Source organism: Trachypithecus francoisi, unplaced genomic scaffold (assembly GCF_009764315.1).
Source record: "Trachypithecus francoisi isolate TF-2019V2 unplaced genomic scaffold, Tfra_2.0 Lachesis_group17, whole genome shotgun sequence".
In the NCBI taxonomy this organism is placed as follows: Eukaryota; Metazoa; Chordata; class Mammalia; order Primates; family Cercopithecidae; genus Trachypithecus; species Trachypithecus francoisi.
The window spans coordinates 1,468,720-1,477,183 of NW_022681462.1; positions in this window are offsets into that span (position 1 = coordinate 1,468,720).

The following is an 8,464-nucleotide window of genomic DNA, read 5'->3' on the forward strand; positions in this document are numbered from 1 at the left end:
GTTTAAGCTGGGAAAGTGAAAGCCTAAACTCATCCCTTTCTTTCCCCACTTTCTCCAGCAACCAGTGACTATTATACTCCTCAGTTTAACTAAAATGTTCTCAGGTGTCATCAAACACATGGGCACCCAGAACCTTGCCTTTTATATGTGTTTGATTGAAAGTATCCAATGGTAATATTTTGTATATCTCTATTGCCACATCATACCATGGAGCACCTACATGCCCTCTTGGCCACTGGAAATAGATTTAAGATTCTGTTCCTGTCTTGTACCAAAATTTGTACCAGTCAGCATCCCATGAGAGAAACAGAATTAGTAGGAGGATATGTAGAGTACTAAGAGATTTTTTTTCACTTTTTGTGGGTACATAGCAGGTGTATGCGTTTATGAGATACATGAGGTATTTTGATACAGGCATGCCGTGCATAATTACCATGTCAGGGTGAATGGAGTATCCAACACCTGGACCATTTATCCTTCATGTTATAAACAATCCAATTATATTCTTTTAATTATTTTTAAGGTGCAATTAAATTATTATTGACTGTGGCCACCCTACCGTGCTATCAAATACTAGGTCTTATTCATTCTTTTATTTTTCGTACCTATTAACCATCCTTACTTCTCCTCCACCCCCACGACTCTTCCCAGCCTCTGGTAAGCATCCTTCCACTCTCAATCTCCAGGAATCCAATTGTTTTAATTCTTAGCTCTCAGAAATGATGAGAGCATGCAGAGTTTGTCTTTTTGTGCCTGGCTTATTTCACTCCACATCATGACTTCCAGTTCTATGTATGTTGGTGCAAATGACCATTGTTTGAATAGCTCAATAGTACTCCATGGTGTAAATGTACCACATTTCCTTCGGCCATTCATCTGTTGAGGGACTGTTAGGTTGTTTCCAGATCTTGGCTATTGCAAATAGTGCTGCAATAAACATGAGAGTGCAGCTACCTCTTGGATACATGGATTTCCTTTCTTTTGAGTAGATACCCAGCAGTGGGATTGCCGGACTGTCTGGTAGCTCTATTTTTAGTTTTTTGAGAAACTTCCAAACTGTTCTCCATAGTGGTTGTACTAACGTCCATTCATACATTGGCAACAATGTATGGGAGTTCCCTTTTCTCCACATCCTCAGCAGCATTTGTGATTTCCTGTCTACTGGATATAAGGGACCATTCTTCCCCAGAGCCTCTGAGGGGCTGCAGCCCTGCTAACACCTCAGTTTCAGACTCTGGCCTCCAGAATGTGACAGAATAAATTTTTGCTGTTTTAAGCCACCCGGTTTGTGGCGATTTGCTGTGGCAGCCCTGGGAAACGAGTACATGGCCACGCAATCTTTCTCTGATACGTTGAGTCTCGAGGGTACATGAGATTGATTGGGCTGGGCCCAGGGCCGCTGCAAGGTGTGGGAGAGTATGTTTAGGGAATCAGGGGACGTAGGTCATGGCCCTGGTGCTTGTGGTCAGTAGGTTCGCAGATTCCTGGGGGCAACTGTTGGGTGTGAAGGGTTCCTGGCTACCTTCTCCATCCATGGATGGGCTCTGAGAGCTGGGCCTCAGGAAAGGCAGCAGGAGGGGTGGTCAGGAGAAGCTCAGAGGCGGTCCAACTAGGGCCTGAGAGCTTTGGACCTATCTGCATGGGGAGTGAAGACGAGGTGGCCCTGAAAGGCTCTGCCAGTTCTGTACCAAGATGGAAAAACAGCCCATCCCTAGAAAAACTGTTTCCACTACATCGGGCCATTAGTTAAAAACTGCCTGGTTAGTGGTCTTGGGACTTTGGTCCTGCTGTAGCCACAGAGGGCCTGATGTACTGGACAGAGCTGGCTCCCAGGCCTACCCAACCCACCTCCTAAATCAGGGGCTTTGAGAACCAAGAGTCCCAGTCCAGATGCTTGTCTCATTCTCAAGGATCCCCTGACTGCTTCGGACATTTGGACAGAAGCTCCTCTAAATGTAATAATTTCCCTCCTTCCTTCCTTTCTTTCTTCCTTCCTTCCTTCCTTCCTTTTCCTTCCTTCCTTCCTTCCTTTCTCTCTCTCTCTTTCTTTCCTTCCTTCTCTTTCTTTCCCTCTTTCTCTTTCGTTTTTCTTTCTTCTTTCTCTCTCCTTCTCTTTCTTTCTTTCCCTCTCTCCCTCCCTCTCCTTCCTTCCTTCCTTCCTTCCTTCCTGCCTGCCTGCCTGCCTGCCTGCCTTCCCTGCCTCCCTCCCTCCCTCCCTCCCTCCCTTCCTTCCTTCTTTCTTTCTTTTTTTGAGACTAAGCCTCACTCTGTCACCCAGGCTGGAGTGTAGTGGTGTGATCTCCCCTCACTGAAACCTCCGTCTCCCAGGTTCAAGCGATTCTCTTGCCTCAGCCTCCTAAGTAGCTGGGATTACAGGCACCTGCCACCACGCCCATTTTTTTCAATGTCATTTGGTTGTAATGTTGATAAGAAAAAAAAAAAAAAGACCAAACCTGATTCCTAGCTGGGGCCACTGTCTGTGTGGAGCCCGCACGTTCTCCCCATGGCTGCAGGAGTTTTCTCTGGGAACTCCGTTTCCTTCTACATCCCAAAGCTATCGGTGCATACGCGTGTCTCGTGTCCCAGTGTGAGTAAGCGTGGGTGTGTGTGAATGTGTCCTGAGAGGGGATGGGGTCCCGGCTGGGGCTGGTTCCCACCTTGCGCTGTCCTGAGCTGCTGGGCTGGGCTCCGGCCCCTGCCACCCTGAACTGGGTAAGTGGATAAATCATGATCTGACTTATTTTTTGGTAATCATTCTTAAAGGTATGTATAGCTCACAATTATTTTAATGTTTAATATTAAAGTATTTGGGGTCCTTGTGTAGATGGTTGGTGATGTTTTTGTGACCAGGAATATGCCATAGGAACTTACCTGTTGTCTATAGCAATTAGCCTATGGGAAAATTGGTTTCCTTACTGCACTTCAAGTTGCAGTCTCCAAGAACCTATCAGTGAGCTAAGTGAGGACTCACTGGACCCGCCATGAGCCTCTGCCTTTCTGGTGCTTGGGAGGCTCAGACCCCTTCCTGTCTATCCGAGCAGCCGCTGCCCTCTGCGCAGAGGGGACGAGGCTCCAGTTAGGTGCTTCCCGAGGAGGGTTATCAAAATCCCCAGCTGTGCCTGAAGGGCCCCCGCCTGACCTTCCTGGACTGGCACTCAGGGTGTGGGGGGTGTGGAGGGGGAGCACTGGGGGACTATGGGGAGGTTGGCTGCGGGGTGACGGAATGGGGTGGCAGAGACAAAGGGGTAGAGTAAGCTGAGAGAGATGAGGGCCGGGATAGGAGAAGGGAGGAGGGCAGGGACAGTGGTGTGGGTGGGGAAGAATAAGGTGGAGGGAGTGGGGAGAATAAGCTGGGGGAGTGGAGTGGGGACGAGGAAGGGAGAGGAATGGGGGAGGGAAGTGGAGGAAGCAGGAACAATGTGGTGGGTGGGAGATTTGAATGGAGGAGGGGTGGGAGGAGGGTGAGGGGAGGGAGTGATGAGGGGAGACAGTGGTGAGGGGAAGGAGTAGTGATGGGCCAGGAATGAGCCCCAAGTGGTCGGTTCAGCCCACTTGTTCCAAGAGGGTGAAGAAGAACTGGGTGGGGGATGGGTGGCTGCGTGGAGAGCTGGGGGAGGGGAGAGCCCACTCCCTCGCCAGCATCAGCAGCATCAACAACGGGTGTAACTTACCAACTGGTTTCTGCTCAAGTCAGCACTTACTGGGCACCTCCCCATGCCAGGCACGGTACCCTGGTGGGCAGGTACACCACGCCGTGTAGCCCTCCCAGAGCTCTCCACTGGGGGTTAACTTTGGAGCCTGCCCTGGCATCTGTGCTCCAGCCTCTTTGCTATGAGATGAACACCACCCTTTCCATTTCTCAGATGGAAGCCGGCAGGGAGGTGGGGAGAGTGGACTCCCCGGGAGAGTGGGGCCCTGGTCCCCCCGGAGGACCTGCCGGCTGTCCAAAGGTCTCTGAGTGCTTGGCCAAGGCAGGAGCCCCAGGAGAGGATTGCCGGCAACTGAGGTGTGGCCTGTGACACCTGGCATTTGCCTGCCTGGACCTCACAACTCTGGGAGTTTCCCAGGTATGGTGCTGGGGAGCTGGGTTTCAATACTGGTCCTGCCTGGACCTTCTCAGAGCCTTGGCTTCCTCTTCTTGGCAATGAGCCTGATAATTTACCCTCTTTTTTTTTTTTTTCTTGAGACGGAGTCTCGCTCTGTCGCCCAGACTGGAGCGCAGTGGCCGGATCTCGGCTCACTGCAAGCTCCGCCTCCCAGGTTTACACCATTCTCCTGTCTCAGCCTCCCAAGTAGCTGGGACTACAGGCGCCGCCACCACACCCGGCTAATTTTTTGTATTTTTAGTAGAGATGGGGTTTCACCGTGTTAGCCAGGATGGTCTCGATCTCCTGACTTCGTGATCTGCCCACCTCGGCCTCCCAAAGTGCTGGGATTACAGGCGTGAGCCACCGCGCCCAGCCAATTTACCCTCTTTACAGTGCCATTGGGTGGTCTGTTCAGCAGCACACATTTATTAGACACCTGCCAGGTGCCAGGCCCTGTGCTGGGCTGGATGTGGGGTGGCTGTGGGGCAGCAGGTGACTGGGGTCCTCTGTGCTTGGAAGGAGATGCAGTTGCCCCAGCCTGTGCATACGGCAGGCACAGCAAGCATACCAGATTTTCCTTGAGCTCTCAACAGGTGGCACGTGCACCCTCGCCCCATCCTCATTGCAACCTGTTGGGACCCAGCCCTGAGAGGCAACCCACCCTTCTGCTGGCCTCCTACCTCTACCCTGGGCTTGCATTTGAGGACCAAGCCCCATCAGTGCCTACAGCCTCTGCCAACAGTCCTCGCATGGCCTGTGGGCCCCTGGGAGCTGCCCTGAACTAGCATTTCCATTTCGCTTTCTCCATCAAAGAGGTGGCTGCCTTTGTGCTTTCAGTTTGCCTTCACGCTAAGTGAAGCCTGGCAGCTTTAGCGCAGGGTTGGCTCAGCCTGCTTGTCCCTAGCTTGATGAGAGCAGTCACCCTGATAGCATAGAGGATTTCAGGGTGGAGCCCTACGGAAGCCCCAAGCTCACTTTGAGCCAGGAGGTCCCAGGCTCCCCACTTACTAGGTGTGGAATTTCAAGCCTAAGTTTCCTCTTGGACTCAGTTTCTAGATCTGTAAAATGAGGCCAATCTCCTACTCGCTGGGGCTGTTGTGAGCGTTAAATGTACCTTAGCTGGGGCCAGCATGTAGTCGTGCTTGATAGAAAGGAAGAGATGCATTTAAGCTGTTAGGAATATTCTGCAAGACTTTGGCGCTTTGTTTGCCATTCCAGCATCTGTCGTCCTTCCAGCCACTCCTTCCTTCCAGACTGTGCTGTGGGTGGGGCCTGTGGCCCGGTCCTAAGCCACTTCCCCATGTCATCTGCTGGTGTCAGGGATAGGCTGGGGGATGGACATGTGACCTACTCAACCAATGAGCTGTGTTGGGGGTTTTTCCGGTAATACTGAGAAATTGATTCTTGTTCCTTGAACAGGATTTGAAGTTGAGTCACTTTCTTGGACCATAGGGAGAAACCTTGTCTGAGAATGAAGCCAACAACCTTGGGGCCATCAGTTGAGCCCAGAGCAAGCTGTTCCTGAAGCACATATGTGGGATTTTTTTCAGCCATCCATGCAATATTTATTGAGTACTGTTGTGCTAGGTACCACTCCAGTTGCTGGGGCCACAGCTGGGAACAAGACAGTTCCCACCTCACAGATATCACAGTCCCGCTTAAGACATTTGTTGGGAATGCTGCTCTTCTCCCAGTATCTCTGTGGCTTTCGCTGTGTCGCCCAGGCTGGAGTGCAGTGGCACGATCTCGGCTCACTGCAAGCTCCGCCTCCCAGGTTCACGCCATTCTCCTGCCTCAGCCTCCCGAGTAACTGGGACTACAGGCGCCCGCCACCTCGCCTGGCTAATTTTTCTGTATTTTTTAGTCGAGACGGGGTTTCACCGTGTTAGCCAGGATGGTCTGGATCTCCTGACCTCGTGATCCGCCCGCCTCCCAAAGGGCTGGGACTACAGGCGTGAACAACCGCCCCGGCCTCCTTGAAGTCTTGATTCACAGGTTATCGCCTCCGAGGCATGCCCTGACTCGCTCAAAATTACATGCCCACAGACCTCACCTACCCTTTCTGATTTATTTTACTCCTTAGCACCTGTAACCATGTGACACACTCTATGAAATACTTATCTATTTTGTTCATTCTCTGTCTCTCCCACTAGAAAGTCAGCTCCACGACGGAAGGGATTTTCATGTGCTATTCACTGCGGATCCATAGAACAGAGTACCTGGAAAAGAGTCTGGCATAGCACGGGTGCTCAGTGTTGAATAAAGAAGTAGCCAGGGGTCTCAGGAGGTGGCAGTGCCATGGCAGTTTGAAGGCTTCCCAAGGTGCCATCCATTTGAGAAACCCCCCAGGGGAGAGCCCAGCATGTGGCTGCTGTGGCCAAGCAATTCTCTTCTGACTTAAACCAGCTGGATTCATTTTTATTTTTATTTTTATTTTTATTTTTATTTCAGGGCAGGGCGGTGGTCACTTTCAGCCTTCAGGGATGCCCGCGTTGTGCTTGGTAGCCTGCAATACTGGAGAGCTGCCTCTGGAGGGCGCACGGGAGTCTCGTTGCCGCGCTCGGACGCGCAGTCACTCCAGGTCAGAGATGACCGTGGTGGGGGCAGTAATGGAGCTTTTGCCTTTAGGCCTCTTTTCACTTTCACAGCAGCCCTATGAGACAGGTACCATTATCCCCGTTTCCTTTTTTTTTTTTTTTTTGAGACGGAGTCTCCCTCTGTCCCACAGGCTGGAGTGACTGGCGCCATCTCGGCTCTGCAAGCTCCCCCTCCCGGGTTCGCACCATTCTCCTGCCTCAGCCTCCCGAGTAGCTGGGACTACAGGCGCCGCCACCGCGCCCGGCTAGTTTCTTGTATTTTTAGTAGAGACGGGGTTTCACCGTGTTAGCCAGGCTGGTCTCGATCTCCTGACCTCGTGATCCGTCCACCTCGGCCTCCCAAAGGGCTGAGATTACAGGCTTGAGCCACCGCGCCGAGCTCATTATCCCCATTTCCTAAGGGAGGAAACCAAGGCGCAGGGAGGCTAACTAACGTGCTCATGGTCCCTCAGGGTTAAGTGGCAGAATCAGAAAAGAACTAGAAGGAAAGGAGATACAAGTCACCATTTTTTCTGTACACCCAGAGGGAATCCAGGAGGGACCCTGGCTGGAGGGGCTGTCGTCTTTTGGGGCTCATTGTGCTGGGGTGTGACCTCTCTTGGGCCTGCTGCAGCCTCTACCCCGTCTCCCTGCTGCACGTCTCCTAGCAGTGGCCTGTGTCTTCTTAACTGTGCAGCCATATTGGAACTGCTCAGCTCCAGGTGGAATGGACAGAAAGCCCCATCCCTGCCTGGTTTGAGGATGGGGAAGGGTTCCTGGAGGAAAACATGCTGAATTGGAGACCTGAAAGAGGACTAGGAGACAGGCAGGTGAAGAGGCGTGGGCAAAGACCTGAAGGTACTTGGGTGAGTGATGAATTTCTTCAGAGCCTCTTGGCATGAGGAGAGTGAATGTTTACCTGAACCCAGTGAGGCAAACGCACCGCAACTTTCCTAGCCCACATTTCCATCTTTGCCCTTTACTGGAAACGTTCAGAAGATGCATCTGCCTCCTTCCACTCTGGCAGAACAGAGGACGTTATCTGCATGCCAATCTCAGATTATCTGTAGCCCAGTCTCAGAAACCTCTGAGCACTGGGCTTTGTAGTTTCTAGACCAGCCTCCGGGACAGGAAGCAGGGGGGCTCAAGGGCTATAGGGCCAGTGCCTTGCAGAGGCTGGGAACCCTCTTCTCAGGATCCAAAGACGCTGGAAACTGGAAGTCCCCCACCCACACAGAGGCACCCTGTCCCATGACTGGCTCAGCTTTCAGCTCTCTGGCGAGCTGGCCCCCTTTGGGGGGATATTTTACAACCAACGTTTTCTTCCCTTGTGTCCACCAGCATATGGGTGTGGTCAGGCTGCCTGGGCTGCAGTCCCACCTGACCATTTGGCATCTCTTAGTTAACCTCTCTGGGCTTTACTTACCTTATCTGGAAAATGGGTTGAATGGCTTATTAATTGTGATGTGCATAGAGCAATGTCTGGCATATAATCAGTGCGACTCTCATTATTGTAGTATGAATGTGATTTGATGCTGTAATTTCTCCTCTCTTCAGTGCGCCAGGGTCTTCTTCTCTCAATACTCCAAGAAATGAGTGTCCAGCATGGATGCGAAGGGATGTTTTCTACGCCTGGAGTTTCAAGATGCCGCTGGGGAAAGGGGAGGCTGCTAGCGAACACCATTTTGGAGGGGGGCTCTATGTAGGAGAAAAGTATCCTAGCTTAGAGGTCGGAACTCAGATTTTCTAAAGGAGATTCAGGTGGCCAGAGGATAGTAGAGGCCCGGAAAGGAGATCCCC